The sequence below is a fragment of the Schistocerca americana genome, chromosome 3 (assembly GCF_021461395.2).
Source record: "Schistocerca americana isolate TAMUIC-IGC-003095 chromosome 3, iqSchAmer2.1, whole genome shotgun sequence".
Lineage (NCBI taxonomy): Eukaryota > Metazoa > Arthropoda > Insecta > Orthoptera > Acrididae > Schistocerca > Schistocerca americana.
In genome coordinates, this window is record NC_060121.1 from 461,477,281 (window position 1) to 461,495,483 (window position 18,203).

Below are 18,203 nucleotides of genomic sequence, written 5' to 3' on the forward strand. Positions count from 1 at the left end.
TGTTCTGCAACATACAGAGTCGAAAAGTTCGGGTCTGTTTGTTATCGGTAGGTCCAAGATGTTATCTCCACGAGTCGGTTCTCTGTTTAATTGCTCGAGGTAATTTTTGGATAGTGCACTCAGTATAATCACTCGATGCTCTGTCCCTACCACCCGTCCTAAACATCTGAGTGTCCCAGTCTATATCTGGTAAATTGAAATCTCCACCTAAGACTGTAGCATGCTGAGAAAATTTATGTTAAATGTGTTCCAAATATTATCTCAGTTGTTCTGCCACTAATGCTGCTGAGTCGGGAGGTCGGTAAAAGGAGCCAATTATTGACCTGGCTCGGTTGTTGAGTGTAACCTCCACCCATAACAATTCACAGGAACTATCCACTTCTACTTCACTACAGGATAAACTACTACTAACAGCGACGAACACACCACCACCGGTTGCATGCAATCTATCCTTTCTAAACACGGTGTGTACCAAATGGTTCAAATGGCTCTGAGCACTATGGGACTCAACTGCTGAGGTCATTAGTCCCCTAGAACCTAGAACTAGTTAAACCTAACTAACCTAAGGACATCACAAACATCCATGCCCGAGGCAGGATTCGAACCTGCGACCGTAGCGGTCTTGCGGTTCCAGACTGCAGCGCCTTTAACCGCACGGCCACTTCGGCCGGCCCGTGTGTACCTTTGTAAAAATTTCGGCAGAATTTACCTCTGGCTTCAGCCAGCTTTCTGTACCTATAACGATTTCAGCTTCGGTGCTTTCTATTAGTGCTTGAAGTTCCGGTACTTTACCAACGCAGCCTCGACAGTTTACAATTACAATACCGATTGCTGCTTGGTCCCCGCATGTCTTGACTTTGCCCCGCACCCGTTGAGGCTGTTGCCCTATCTGTACTTGCCCAAGGGCATCTAACCTAAAAAACCGCCCAGTCCACGCCACACAACCCCTGCTACCCGTGTAGCCGCTTGCTGCGTGTAGTGGACTCCTGACCTATCCAACGGAACCCGAAACCCCACCACCCTATGGCGCAAGTCGAGGAATCTGCAGCCCACACGGTCGCAGAACCGTCTCAGCCTCTGATTCAGACCCTCCACTCGGCTCTGTACCAAAGGTCCGCAGTCAGTCCTGTCGACGATGCTGCAGATGGTCACCTCTGCTTTCATTCCGCTAGCGAGACTGGTAGTCTTCACCAAATCAGATAGCCACCGGTAGCCAGAGAGAATTTCCTCCGATCCATAGCGACACACATCATTGTTGCCGACATGAGCGACCACCTGCAGATGGGTGCACCCCATACCCTTCATGGAATCCGAAGGACCCTTTCCACATCTGGAATGACTCCCCCCGGTATGCACACGGAGTGCACATTGGTTTTCTTCTCCTCTCTTGCTGCCATATCCCTAAGGGGCCCCATTAAGCGCCTGACGTTGGAGCTCCCAACTACCAGTAAGACCACCCTCTGCTTCAGGTAGATAACGCCCTTCTGTCAGAAGTTTTCAAAAACTGCTGATAATACAACTATGATGTGAATTAAGTACTTTCGTTACCTTAAAATATTCCATATAATCATAAAAATATCATTAGAACTGCACATTCGAAATTTTCTTGCAGCTACAAGTGAACAAACAAAGATATGATGGAAAAAGTCTGTTGCTTAAATAGATACCGGTATCTAAATTTTCTATGAATATTAACATTTTTAGGTATTCTTATAAAAGTAATAGTGTCAACAGAATTAGTTCACCACTGTTAACACTCGCCCGAAATTTTACATTTTAAAATTTTGAAAAATGAATATTTATTGTCTTTAATGATTTCTTGCACCAGATTCCGTAATTGGTTTGAAATTTTCAGTAAAACCTAGTCATAGAGCGAATGTAACTTCTTCCGTTCATATTTTCAAGCTCAGGGCTCTTTTTACACATCTACATAAATTTTAAAAGTATATTTTGCATGAAACTCAACAATTAACGAAATCTGTATTTTTTTTATTTTTTGTGGTGGTCATGAAGCATATTACGGAATACGCATTTGTATTGCTAAGATTCTGCTAAAAGTTGTTTTCAGCTTCTGCACCGTTCTTAATGATCAGTACCTATTTAAACATGATTTTGTTAATAAAACTTAACGTCAATCAACGAATTTATTTTTTGGACACAAGGTATTACGCGTTATGGAAAATCGTTGGTGTTGCTAGAGTTAATGAACATACAGTCTCTTTGGTAATTAGAACCTTGATTAACCTTTTAATGAAAATGCAGTCTCTTTGGTAATTAAAGTCTTTATTAAACTTTTAGAAAGTGTTCCCCCGAGCATCAGTGAAGACTACAAATTATTAATCTCAAGAGATGAAAGCATGTGACATCGTTGATGCATACTTTGTAATCGGTAGCCACCTCGGCGGTAATATACAGAAACAAACCATGAATAGCCACAGGGATTCACCATTTCCTTTTCCTGTCACATTGTTATGAACAACACAAGAGCCTCACTATATCTCCACTGGCATTCTATTCAATCTCCTACATTCAACAGTAACATTAGAGACAGAAATATCATCCCTCGTGAAGGCAATATACCATTGTCTGTTTGGAACGAGAAACTTACCTTTTAAGCCGTCGAATCTAAGAATTGGTATCTCACAGCCAAAAACGCCAATGTCTTTAATGATAGTGTGTAGACTTTACAAAGTACTTGAGTCTTCTATTACTTTAATGTGTGAAAAAAAGGGAAGCTTGCCTCGTACATTCACAATGTAATGAACCAAGCCGTCTTCAGTCCTAAAAAAAAAGCGCGTCACTAGTTTGCATTGCTTCAGCTTTCTATCGATTTTTATGCACTAGGAGAACGAATAATTTGTTGTTTGTAAACTTTTTTTACGTTTTTTGTTATAATGTTGTAGATATGTGACACTTGACGGTCGGGACAACCTGTGTCCTGTCAAGTTAGCAAGTTTGCTACGCCGAGCCGGCTGCTGAATCGCACCGTACGGCAAAGATAACAACTACGATGAAGCTGGCCACTACGAACGTTTGCCGGCGACCGCTAAGAACTAGCACTTATTGTTAAAGAGAGAGTCAACGTTACATGTTTGCTCGCAGAGAAACGGTTCTTGGTTTATCCTTTTAGAATTTCAGTAGGATCCGAGTACTGTTCGAGTAGTGAGCCTGAGAATGATTATCTCAAGAGTGTGATGAGATCGGCACACACGTACGATACGAGAGTTAGTCTCCAGTGGGAATAGAACGGAAGTGTGTTCAAATCAGTTCTCTATAGCAAAGAAAGGTATTTTGAGAAGATTATCGGCACCTGTAGAAAATGATTACTTCGCAGATTTTGGTAGAGTATATACTCGTCAGGCAGAGGAAAAGTTCGAGGTTTATTGAAGTGTTAGATTATTTGCTCCTGTGTGTGGTTAGTGAGGCGTTGTGGTACTTAATAGCTACACGTTGGTAGGCGCATCGTGTTTCTATATTTTTCCGAGATTTTCCGTTCGATGGTGTATGTGACGAGACGTGTTCACTAGAAGTCGTTTGGTTATTTTGTGTTTGAGAATTAAGTGAGAATTAAGGCACGCATGCATTGCATTATTGTGGTTGTATAGGTGTACACAACACTGAGGAATAGTGACTTACCGACATTGGGTTAGGATTCATGTGTGACTTCGATGTCAGCGTCATAATATAGTAAATTCTGGAAATGTCGTTTGATGCACTGAATATGTAGTCTACAGGAAAGAGAACGGTTGTCCTGGGTAATAGCTATTTAGTGAGAAACAATCGAAAGTTTACTGAGACCTTGATAGCTTGTCTCTAAACGGCAAATCAAGAACCATTTATTAGAGGGCACACTAACTCTTTCTAAAAGAGATAATCGAGAGCTGGGTTTTGTGTTTTAAATGTCAGTGGGTCGCGGAAGTAAACACCTGGAGTAGTCGAGTTTTGTTATATTATTTAAAGTTCATATAGCAGAAAAGTGGCGGTGATAATTAGGTTTCTGTTTTACTTTTTATTAGATTTTAGCTTAGTGGGGTTTCGAACAGAGCAGCAGCACTCGTAAAGTAAAACGCTGACTTGTAGCAGTTAACAATTAATTGCAAGAAATGAAGAAATAACGGTTTTAAACTGCAAAGGTCAGTACGCGACTTGTCCTTTATCCCAAGACTATTACAGAAAAAAATATAATAATGAAAGTATGATTTCAAAGCGAATTATTATTTTATGTATATATTTCCGTAATATAGTTAATCCAAAGGCCAATAAAATAAGACTGGAATACTGGTAAAAGCAACGTTTAAAGAAATTAAAGAGAAGGAATAGAAGTTTTCAGTTATGAACTTGGTACGAAATGAAAGGTAATTAATCTTTATTTGGACACAGAAAGGAAGTATACGCTTTATTGAAAGGTGATTAATTATAAATGAAAAGTTATTCCATTTTATTCTTAGAGGTTGAGATTAACGAAATGATTTCTTACTATGAAATTTCAATGAAGCGAAGGATATTGTTGTAGCAAGGCACTACTTATAGAAGTTATTGTTCATTGACAACGAGAGATAAACAATATTAGACCGCTACGGTCGCAGGTTCGAATCTGCCTCGGGCATGGATGTGTGTGATGTCCTTAGGTTAGTTAGGTTTAAGTAGTTCTAAGTTCTAGGGCACTGCTGACCTCAGCAGTTAAGTCCCATTGTTCTCAGAGCCATAAACAATATTAAATTATATCTTTGCCTTGTGGACGTATTCTCTTATTTATGCAAGAATTTATAACGTTTACACTCATTGAGTCAATATAGGGTTTTTCGTTGAAGCTTTAAAAGAGGAGCAACTACAAAAGGCAACGGATCTATATGACGTATTCATCAGTTAGATACGAAATCTGTCGCTTCTGGTGCCTAAGCTGTTGAGAAAGTGTTTAGTTGTTTGTCGAGTACACAGAGTTAACTTCACTATAGGTTGCTGTTATTGGTATATACGTCATTCCACTCCCCGTAGACTCTCGCATTTAGTATTTTTGTGGTGACTGATTCTAGCTTTGGTGGTAGTTTATCTTTTGAACATAGTGTACCCTGATAGTAATATGCGTTGTTGTAATTAATACCCAAATAGCTAATAGTGACCCCATTACACCACAAGGAGTGTCATAGTGTCCATCGTTTTGTACATAATGATGTCATAGCCAGCAGTAATGTGCTTTCCGGTGTGAGAAACTGAGTATAAAATCTTATCTGACGTCGTTGTGTTAGTACAGACAGTTATTTCAAGTCACACAGATTAAGTCTTTAAGGGCAGGCAAGGTCTTCTCAGGGCAACTTATTGTAGAATTACGAGGCAGAGCTACATTGTCTAACGCTGCTTTTCACCGACGTATTGCACTGCTGTTAGAGCTTGTTCATATAGTATATCTCCTATGAATCAGTGGATTCTAAATGGTGGCGCAGTTCAGCAGTTATTGGGCAATTGACGTAGTCTTTTATGCGAGTTACGTCTAAATTAAATAAAAACAGCACACAATTTGTTGGAGAGGAACAGATTAATTACAGAAACAATTCCATAGGCTCTAGTCATGTCGTTTCTCCACAATATCCTTTCGCTGACGAGAGTTATACACAAAGGTATGCGGGAGAACAGTGTCGTTTGGAAGGTACAAAAGAGATATCAGTGGAGTACATCTGTGGGGGCGCGTAGTGAGTCGTACCTGCATAATTTATTGGGTGACGGCAGTGGTCGATAAAGGAAGGATGCACAAAAATGTTCAGGGAAATAAAGAAACACAGAAATACAAGACGAAATGACGAAAATAAATAGGAAATGCAAGAAAGCTTAGACGAAATGGTGGCATGAAAAATGTGAATAAAACGAAAAAGAAATAATTATCGGAAGGACTGACTCAGCATATAGAAAACTCAAAACAACCTCTGCCGAAATTAAAAGCAGGGGTGGTAACAATAAGAGCGCAACGGAAATTCCACTGTTAACAGCAGAGGAGGGAGCGGAAAGGCGGAAAGAGTATAGTGAAGACACCTATGCGGGGGAAGATTTGTCTTATGGGATAGAAGAAGAAACAACAGTTGACTGAGAAGATATATGGGATCCAGTATTAGAATAAAAATTTAGGAAAACTTTGGAGGATTTACCATCAAATAAGGCAGATGGGACATTCCATCAGAATTTCTAAAATCATTGGGAGAGGTGACAACAAAACAATTATTCACGTTGGTATGCAGAATGTATGAGTCTCACGACAGACCAAATAATTTTCGGAAAAATATCATGTAGACAGTTCCGAAGACTGCAAGAGCCGACAGGTGCGAGAATTATCGCACAGTCACCTTGACAGCTCAGGTATCTAAGTTTCTGGCGAGAATAATATACAAAAGAATGGAAAAGAAAATTGAGGATGTGCTAGAGGACGATCGGTTTGGCCTTAGAAAAGGTAAAGGCATCAGAAAGGCAATTCTGACTTTGCGCTTGATAATAGAAGCAAGACTGAAGGAAAATGAAGACACGTTCATAGGATTTGTCGACCTGCAAATAGTGTTCAGCTGCGTAAAATGTTGTAAGATGTTAGAAATTCTGAAAAAATAAGGGTACGCTGTAGGGAGAGGCGGCTAATAGATGGCATGCACAAGAGCGAAGAGGAAATAATAAAAGTTGACGACCAAGAACGAAGCTCACGGATTAAAAACAGTGTAAGACAGGGATGTAGTCTATCCCTCCTACTGTTCAGTCTGTACGCTGCAGAAGCAATGATGAAAATAAAATGAAGGTACATGAGTGTAACTAATATACAAGGTGAAAGGATTTCAATGACATTGCTACCCTGAGTGAATCCGAAGAAGAATTACATGATACGCTGAATTGAATGAACAATCTAACGAACACAGAATGCAGATTGACAGTAAATCGAAGAAAGACGAAGTAATGAGGAGTAGCAGAAATGAGAAGAGGGAGAAATTTAAGATGAGGATTGATGGTCACGAAGTAGATGAAGTTAAGTACCAAAATAACAAATGACGGACGGAGCATGGAGGACATCAAAAGCAGACTAGCACTGGAAAAATGGGCATTCATGGCCAAGTGAATTCTATTAGTATCGAACATAGGGCTCAGTTTGATGAAGAAATTTCTGAGATTGTACGTTTGGAACACAGCGTTGTATAGTAGTGAAAGACAGGCTGTGGGAAAACCAGAGCAGAAGAGAATCGAAGGACTTCAGATGTGGTGCTGCAGGCGAATGTTGAAAATTAGTGGACTGATAACACTGAGCTGTGGCGCGGCTGGCGTCGGTGTTCCCGCACTTAGAATGGCATCGCTGCCATCGATTATAAGGTCACCATCTTTGCCTTCCGCGATTCAGGCCGGTGGTCGGGTGGTTAACGGGGAGAAGAAAGAGACAGTGGAGTGGATATTCGCAGGGTCGGAGGTGACTTGTTGACGTTTACCGTAAGGCCTGTGGTACGACGCCTGTACGCTATGAGCAGGGTCGGCGAGAGATCCTGGCAGTGACTTGATGGGACCTCGGGTTTGGTATCGCGGTGGTGCACTGTTGTGTTTTGAGGCTTTTCTGCTGCGAGGGCATGTATAGGTTCTTGTTACTGGCCACTGAAATTGAGATGGTCTGTGGCGTGACGGAGGAAATGTGTGATGCTCGCCGCTGTTGCATGTGAAAACGTTTCGTCTACCTTGTGTCTGTGAAGGAAATAATGTGAAGTAAATAGCAGATACCACGGCGACGTTTGCTCTCACGCGTTGTTAAATGTATTTCGAAATTACTGAATGGTGAATATATCCCAAGCGTAAAGCAAATGAAGTCATTTGCGCCATACTAAGGTACTGTTTTATTCTAATTAAGTCTGTGTCAGTTATATGTGCATTTATATGCCCTTATTTAGTTGCGGAAGTTGCGCCTGGCCCAGGAAGCCCACTCGGAGTGGACAGGACTTCCACGGTTCGTGCGCTGGCCTAAACACAACTCTTGGCGCCAGGATGCAGCCGGTGTTACTTCTTGTCACATGAATGGCATGGAAAAGAGGTCAGAGATACCAGTAACCTCTCTGGCGCTTTGGTCGCCGTCTGGTGGCCGTGTGTAAATGGCAGCCTCCAGTGGCATGTATAAGGAAGCCCGATGCCCGCTTATCTCTGAAGCAATCGTGGACCCGTTTTTAAGGCATCTGAGGGCTGGGGAGAGATCAAGGCTATTGGGCGGGTGCTAGAGTGTCTCATTTGATTTGGCGTAATACCTCCCTCCCTCCCAGATCGCCAGCGTCTTGTCTCGAATCACGTACATCACGAAACTTGGCACAACGGTGCTTTCCGACAGACATGGTGCTCCATAACATTATTCATTCTGCGTTGAATTTCTACCGGTGTTTTTCCTTCGGCAGCAAAGAAAAGAACAACAGCTTGCAGGTCCTATTTGGATGCATTTAATAATAATGACGGCATGGTTCACGCCCTTCGGAAAGACACGAATGCCACAGTAATCACTTGCCTACAAGTCGTACTTACATGCCAGCATCGTAATCGCTCTACTTTGCGTATACGATGCAGCAACGGCCTCAAACCGAAAATATTTGATCAGCCCTTATGGACTAGATTAGAATAGGTAAATTTGGCCACATAAGTTTTTGCTGGTTTGGAAGGGGTGGGGGGGGGGGGGGTGAATGTACGTGGACACTTGCTGACTGTGAGTAAGCTGTCTGGTTCCTCATTTTCAGAGATAGGAAACTCTAGAGAGTTAAACTCTCTATCCAGTAATTTCAAAGATATTGAGCAGGAAGTTACTTGAAATAATGTTTGTAGGTGCCCTTAAGAAGTGTTCATTAGGAACGTAGTTCTATAATTAATGAAACAACGTGTAACAAAAAACAGAAATTTCTTGAGTGCATGGTCTTATGACAGAAGAGATTCGTAAGTATTCCACTCGGTGAATGGCAACTATGACACGCAGTCTAGATCTTGTACTTACAATAGTGAAATATCGTACCTGTTCTTACACCTTCGTTATCTTAAACATTATTCATCTTTTTTATTGACACACTGGTTTCTTGCATCGTAATATTGTAGTAAGAAAGTATTTATTACCAGTAGAATCCTCTTAATATTTGTAGTGGGGAAAATTGGCTTTTATTAGTAAATATACAATAAATAAAGTAACTTACTTTGCTCCAAAATAGCTGTGGTTTCCCTACGTATCAGGCGCTGGCATAACTGTCTGACTCACAGCTAGCCATGCCACCCCATCCCCATACAGTGTGCCGTAATCGAATTTTGAATTCAAAGAGTTCTTCCTCACTCGATGAACTCCCTCCTTCAGCAAGTCAATGCCAAACCACACGCGAGCGCTGAAACATCAGCAACAATCCGACGCCTTAGGTTCACTGTCACCTTCAAAGGCCCCACTTGACCCCGTTGGATTTTCATTTCTTTCCGAAATTTAAAGGGCACTTTCGAGGACTTCATTTTGATACTGATAAAGCAGTGCAAGCAGAAGTGTGGTTGTAGGTCCGTCAACAATGTCAAACATTGTACATTGGCGGTATCAACAAACTTCTCTCGGTAGGAGTAATGTGTTGGTCGCTAGGATAACCGTGTTGAGCAGTAAAAATGTCAACATGAAGACTGAAGATGTAGCATGTTAGTAAATTCTGAGGCACTACTTTTCAACATGTCCTCGTGTCTCATGCATTTCATTCATATGTAGGTCATTGGTAATCCGTATCCTAACATAGTGAAAATTCTAACCTCTTCTGTCTGTCGTGTCTGAGTTTCCTACAAAGTCCAGCATGAGACTTGAACTGTTGTTCTCTTCCTAACATCCGACCGTTCACTCGATGATTGTGTTATCAATTTAGTTAGATGGGATCACTGAAACAATTTGAATCTTTCAGGCAAAATAAATTTTGTAAGGGAAGTCATTTTGCTGCATAGGTTGTTCTATTATTTAAAAAAATGTTAATTCATTATTTAACAATTAGCTAATTTAACCTCTAAGGACTTTGTCAAGATAAGTAGTGGTGGTATTAATTACAAAACCAGGAACAACAGGTAATGAAAATGAGGAATGGAGGGAAGTGCAGCGACAACATCCGTTACTTGTGTGTTAAAACAAGTTGTTATGTTAAAATGTGTGTGAATTCCTATGGGACCAAACTGATGAGGTCGTCGGTCCCTAGACTTACACACTACTTCAACTAACTTAGGTTAAGAGGGAGGACTCCAACCTCCGCGCAAATTTGTTATGCTTGAGTCAACCTATGATCTACTAAACACTTTGGACTACAATAATAATAAATAATTCACAATGGTGATAAGGAATAACATGTACGCATCTAACGTCATTCAACTCTTCAAAAGTGAGCAGTTTGTGGTTTTTTTGTCTAGCGTTGCTGACTGTCGATCCCATACATCCTGGTTCAATTCCCGACCAGGTCGGAAATTTTACCCGTTCGGGTCTCTCTCTCTCTCTCTCTCTCTCTGAGTGTGTGTGTGTTGAAACGTCCCCTTGGAAAAATTGTACAAGACTGTGCTTAAACTGACACAATATTTTTAGCGCAACGCAATCTGACTTCCAAAAATCCCTACAAAAGAATGGCCCTGACTATACCTTTCATGAATCACTTACCTCACAAAAATCTTCGTTACACGATCTACTGCAATACAGCGAGCGCCACTACTGCCAGCTAAATGAAAGATTCAAACTACTGAAGGCACTAACTACTGATAGTCATAGTTAGCAAATGAAAGATTTTGATAGAGAACAAACAATGTATTTACCTTAATAGTATTCAAAGGTCATAATATATACAGCAGTTCACGACATCCAGCCTTACAAATTTACTGTCTCTGTCCGGATCATCCGCTGTGAAAACTGCGCCATCTCACACCCCACATCCACCACTGCTGGCGGCTCACCTACAACTGCACAACGCTATGCCCTGTTAACATCCAGCTGCCCAACACTAAAATAGCGTTCAACAATGTAAACCAGCCACAGACTGCACACAGCACAGCCAGTGATTTTCATACAGAGCGCTAAGCGGCGTTACCAATATAAAAACCTAAACAGCCTACTTACATAGCCCCCATGCTCCCCACAAAAAATTTTGCATATTGTTTTGGGCAGTGGCCGATACAGACTTAAAAATTTTTTTCATAATTACAATAACAAAGAAATCAAATGCACACACTTATTGATACAATGTTGGTCAAAAGCTAAAATTTTCTCACAGTCCATAAAGACAGTCCTGATCGTTCATCACACTAAAATTGCAGTGTTTTTCTCAGTCTGAGCAGTAAAAGAAAATGCACATGGAAGTAGTGGATTTCCATGCAGTCTTGAAGAAGTAGTGTTGTCCTTCCAACGGAAAGACAGTGCTTACTCTTGACATGCAGACACAGTTAATGGGCCACACCAGAGTAAACCCACAGCAGAGTCAGTCGAAGTTTTGAAGAATATTTGTAGGTAGGTCATCACAGAACAGACCACTGTAGTCTTGTTAGAGATTACGGTATTGGTGGGCCACCAGTGGTGCAGACCCACTGCAGTCCTTGTAGAAATAATGGTGTTGGTGAGTCATCAAAGGTGTAGACCCACTGTAGTCCTTGTAGAGATGGCTAGCAGCCATCTGTTGCGACTGTGTAGTTGCACAATGACCATAGAAGAGTTTTGTGGACAATACAGCAAGTCCATCAACTACCACTTGTGCATTCACAAAACATTTTTTTTTTTGAATGTCCTTAGAACCAGCAACGCTGTTATCCAGTACCTTGCTGAATTATTAACACATGTGCAAACACTATCAGTCCCTACTTCTCACATATTGTCCATATAGTATGACCAACAGAAATGTATGCGGTGAAATGTAACTTACAAGTTACTTAAGTTGATGAACTGGTGTTAATTACAATTTTATAACATAAGAATACAGTAACAAAGACACAAAATACATCATTAAAAACATAATAATACAGATAACATTTGTAGTAATACAGGCTTTACAAAACAATAGAAATAAACATATACATCAGTGTTACAGGAATTATGACATAAGTAAATACATAAAAGATCAGAATAACTTTTGAAACATCAACTTCACACATGAGCATTAAAACAAAACAGAATAAATAATGTCTAAACATCTTTACAAAGAAAATAACATATTAATAATGCAAATTATATTTGAGGATAACAGTATTCCTCATCATTGTGAATGTAGCTGAGTATTAGAAAAATTCTACAACATAAATCTTATTAGTTAAACACATAAAGACAAGAAAAAGACAAATACACATGGGTACATAAACACATACCAGAATAACACAAGAGGAAAGGGCAGGGTTTGTTTTCAATGTAACATTTGGTACTGCAGTCCAACCCAAAACTTCATTCCATAGATATTTCGTCTCATTTCAACATTTGTTTCTACCAAAAAAATCCTATCAAAGCATGCTTTCTGTATTTATATGCGCACATATTTCTTATCTCATTATTCATTTTCCATTATCTTACCTCATCATTTATTTCCAAGAAAATCCTACCTAAACCTGTTGTCCCTAAACCCCACTTTATTTTGTTCATATCCTCTTTCAAAATTCTTTTTTGGCCAAACCATTTCCTTATAGCTTCTCAATGCATTTCTTCCAATTCATCACAACTCGTCCTCTCATATAGCCTACCCCATCTTTAGCTAACTTAAATCTACTGAGCTCAGATGCTAAACTAAGGGACGAGGCAATGCAGCAGCACAAAACAATTAACACAAAAAGCAATGACGAAAAATGAAAAATTGGCAAAGCAAGCAGCAGTAGATGTAATAACTTATATCTTAACATGACAAATCTGAAGCAGAAAAAATATTACACTAAAGACAACAATGCAGATAAGGAAAATGTATATTCACATCTTAATGCCTATGTAATAAAAGTGGTGCACCACAACTTATTCTACGAGATAAATAACCAAGTACTTGAAAAGAAAATTATGTATGCACTTCCTGTGAAGGGAAATGTCTTTTTGTGATCCCTCATTTTTTTTTGGAAGTGTATCATAAAATTATTATTTACTGGATCTGTAGACAGAAAATATTTATATTAGTACATATATTAAATTTTATTTTAACCAATGCTGCAGTGGAGCTAGAAACTAAATATTAAACAAATTGAGCAATCTCTCAACTAGAGAGACAATAGATGTAGACATTTTTCTCATCATTTCATTAGGCATTTTAGTAAATATCATAAATTAAGAGCTCCACAGTGTAATCATATGTTTCAAGTTAGAGCGTGTCGTATTTACGATGCTTTCTACAAAGGAATGTAAATAACGAAGATAATGGCCTCTTTTTTCTCCACCTGTGCCTCTGAATGGCAGACACTAATGCTTTTTTCCAGGCGACTGTCGCACAGCTGGGTGCCCATGACACACTACGTGAAGGTGGTCACTTAACCTTCTTACCGAAATATTTACGACACCAGTTTGCACTACAGTAACAATCTCATATAAAAATTTCACAGGTCGAGAATTTGCGTTGCAAATCTGTAGAAACAAAATCCTGTACATATAACAGTGTCCAAAAAATTTTTGCAGCATAGTGATACATTCACGCATACACACACATTTCATAACTCTTAAAGTACGATTCTCGGTTTCCAACATCCTTTTTCACAAACCAGGGTCCCTAACCACTACTCATTATTCCTTGCTTTATTACACATATTCATATTTGTAGACACTTCTTCAATATTTCATCATAATAAATACATAGCATAATCAAATTCCTCATATTGCATCAGCTTATTGATCATAAACATACCACAACAGCGTAATACCCATCGTCATCATAACATCATAAAACCTCAGCCAAATCTCAAAATCGTCGTAGATTCCTCCAATAATTTCAAAACCTAAAAAAAATTCTCTGCTCATGTCAAAAGTGTCATTTACCTCAAACATACTTTAAAAATCATGATCCCATACCGAATACATCATTCAAAGCTCTCATAGTATCACAGTGGTTCCGAAAAAATATGAACATTTCACGAAGTACAAACACAATACAATTTCATAAGTGTGAAGTTATCCAACTGTGTAATTACGTAAACATCTATCACTGATGTAGTAAAATAAATATTTGTCTCTCTCAGTTAAATGATCACATAGCTGTGTAATTCTGTGTTAGAGAAATATGGTACCGACGTGTAAAGTTGTATAAGCAAATACCATATTAGCTAGGGCTCCTTGTGCTTGCCATACACATGGTACACAAAGTAAGCGTGTACCCCCTGAGGATAAATGTAATTATACCCTCAGGTGTTACAGATTACAGCAATGCAATGAAATGTATCACGGAAAACTTTCTTTGTAATTCCAAAATCTTGAAAAATAAATGGTTTAAGTACAAAATTAATCTCTCAAATGCGTGTCCTGTAGCGCTAAATGTGCGTCTTGCTGTAAGATAATTCTGTGGAAGTGTCGTAGTTATCGTCCTCTGTAAGTAAAATTCTGCTGAAGTCAATGTACTTACCTCATCATAAACGAAAGTGAAATGCTTTGCGTATAGATATCGTAGTTATTACGTACCTTATCGTGATCAAGAAAGTATTATAATGTAACGTATTGTTGTGCTACGAAAAAGGCTGTCTCATTGTAGCTATACCACAAAAGTTACTACTAAAACATGTTTTACTTTCCAGAATAATACAGAAAAACTGTGCAGATATAAAACAGATACACCACAAAGGCAACAATGTAAATTGTGTCACATATTAGTAGCGTCGTGATATAATCGTGTAGCTATCAAAGAAATCAAATGCTAAGTCATCTTTAATCTTACCGAATGTACTTCAAGTAAAGAGTATCCTTTCAAGTAAACCAAAATGTTGCATTAAAATCTGATTGGCAGTATATGTTCTAAGTATGTAAGCATGATAGTCGTTACATAATCGTGCAACTAACAAGCAAGAATGTACAAATAACAACACTGTGTCGTTTGTTCACTATAACAATGCATTCGTAATTTCTGTTTAAATACGTTCTCTTGGTTCTTGACTGGATATTTAACATCAACATTGTTGCATGGTAACAGTTTCTAAGTATGACAAAGCATACTAGAAATGTGAAGTGAAAAGTTTTATGGCAAAGACAAAGTTAAAAAGCAGATTATCTTTCAATAAACGGTTTTACATGTGAAGTGTGGTGTAAACCTTTACTGTTCCTGGCACACAGAGTTTAAACTTCAACGCAATTATCATGTGGTATACGTTGGATTCTGTAAGGTCCACTGTAAACTAGAAAGAATTTGTGACTCAAGCGTTTCTTCTTATGTGACAATGAATGAGTTATAATGAGAACTTTTTGACCAATATATAATTTCTTTGTATTTGCTTTATCGTGTTGTTTTCTCCTTTTGTCTGCTGCAGATTTTATATTTTTAATAGCCAAATCAATTATGTCTTTGTATCGAAGTTTACTTGTATACGGGAAAGGTACAAGCTCTCTGATTCCGTTCGGTGGTTCTTCATTCTTCAGTACAAGAGTAGGTGGTAAAGCTGTGGAGTCATGAGGCATTTCATTCAGCACATTCTGAAATAAGTGTAAATATCTGTCCCAATGCTGATGCTTCTGTGACAATAAAGTCTGCAAGCCTTATTGATTTCTTTCATAATCCGTTCAGATGCGTTACAATCTGGTGAGTACAATGAAATAAAAACAGGTTTGATTTTATGATTCTGAAGCATGCGTGACCTAACAGCAGATCTGAATTGCGGTCCGTTATCTGAAATGACTTTAGCAACGTGGCCAACTTCACGTAAGAAATTTTTAACAAAGGCGTTGGATACAGACCTTCGAGTGGCTTTACGTAACGGAGTGAAAGAAACAAATTTTGAAGTAAGTTCAACAGAGACTAGAACGTACGAAAATCCATTTGATGTACTGACAAGGGGTCCCAAGAGATCAACAGCAGCAAATTCTTTTAATTTAGAAGGAATGATAGGAAACAACGGAGCACGATGTAAGATAGTAGATGGTTTCGCCTTTTGACAAAGTTTACAAATAGACATGACTCTTCGAATTCTCTTTTCCATATTGTTAAAATAACAAGTCGTTCGAAGAATATAACATTTTCGTGGACCAAAATGTGCGTAGCTGAAATGAATGAACCAAATGAGCTTATTAACAAAATCGTCTGGAATGCAAAGTACCCATAGCTTGTCAGCAATAGTGCAGCGTTTGAAGAGTATGTTGTTTCTAACCAGATAATAATGCCGAATCTGAGTGTGCGTCTTTTCATGCCATTTCCTTTTGATGTCTTTCCAAATCGGATCTTTATCTTGTTCATGAGGAAGGTCCTTTAAAGATGTGGTGATGAAGTTTTCAAAGGTGACTTTCTGAATGTAAGGAATACTGAAATTTTTCTCGAGGTTGCCTTCTGTGTTACTTTTCTCAAGCCCAGCCGGTGCGCGTGACAGTGCGTCCGCAACAATGTTCTCCTTGCCGGGAATGTAGTCTATAGTACAGTGGAATTCTAGCAGAAACAATGCCCAACGTTTTAACCTGTCATGATTTAATTTTGAAGACATAGGAAATTGTAATGCTCGATGATCACTGTATAATTTTACGTGCTTACCAGAAAGAAAGAAACGGAATTTGTTAAATGCCCGAACGATAGCTAAAGCTTCCAATTCAGTAACGGAATAATTTTTTTTAGATTTTGTTAGCACTCGGCTAGTAAAAGCAATGGTTTTCTGAACAGTAGTGTCATTTTCTGTGGCTTCTTGAAATAAATGGGCATCAAGACGGACTTTAGAAGAATACGTGCTAAGGCAGAAATCTTGTGACAGAACTGGATGAGCTAGTATTGGCGCGTTAAGTAACGCTTCGTTCAAAGAATTGAATTCCAACTGTGCTTGTTCGTCCCATTTCCAAATAGTAATTTTTCCTGTAAGAGAACAAAGTTTTGGTGTAGCTAGAATTTAATATTCAGAAAACGACGGTAAAAATTTACGAGAGCTAGGAAACTGCGGACTTATTTTTTTGTGGATGGAACCTGAATGGCTCTGATTGCTTCTAGCTTTTCAGGATCCGGCTGAATGCCTTCAGAAGAAATGATATGTCCCAAAAACTTCAGCTTTGTCCTACCGAATTCAGACTTTTCCAAGTTAACTGTAATTCCAGGTTCTGCAAAAATATGTAACACGCTGTTGAGGATGGGGTTATGTTGTTCCCATGAGGCTTCTTCTATCAGAATATCGTCCACATATAAGGTGATGTGACGTTTTAAGAACTCAGGTAATATGGAATTTAGCCCGCGAATGAATGCTGCCGAAGAAATGTTCAAACCAAAAGGAAGTTTCCGAAACTGATAACAAACGCCGAAACAAAGGAAAGCTGTGTATTTTCTACATTCTGGATGAAGTTCGATCTGATAAAAGCTGGATCTGAGATCAATAGAATCCAACACTTTTACACCATTAAATTCTGTTCTGTCTGTTTCAGGAATGATGGTAGTGTTGATTTGTCTCGAATCTACGACAAGCCTTATCGATCAATTTTTCTTCTCAACAATGTGTAATGGATTGTTGTATGAGCTTACTGCAGGCTCAATAATGCCCTCGTCAAGCATAGATTGTATTTCTGTTCTAACACGATCCCTACAATGTGCCGGAATTACGTATGGTCTAACAAAAAATTTAGTATGCTCACGAACACGAAATTAGTATTGAAATCACTTGATTGTTCCTGTTTTGTGAGTAAAAACTGTGGAATGTGCTTGTAAAAACTCAAAAATGTTTTGCCTATCAGTGTCATTACAATTATCAATTGTTTGAATTTGATTCTGAATTAACTCATTAGTATCAAAGGCACCGTCGATATCATCCCAGTGAGTACTTGCAGAGTGATTGTTAGTGTCAAGTTCCGTCGAAAATTCCGAACTGTTGTCTAACAGGAGGTAAAGCCGATTAATTTCTTCGTCATGGTTTGAGAACCAATCTTCAAATTTCAAAGCTATTGACTTACCTTCTTTCTCTAAACTTATTTCAGCATCGTGAAAGTTTAAGATTGCTTTGTATTCATTCAAAAATTCTACTCCCAATATAATTTCCGTCGACAATAATGGAACAATAAGAAAGTTCATAGAGAAGCTGTGGCTTTGACAAAAGAATTCTAAGTTGGTTTGTTGGCGTACATCTACACATTT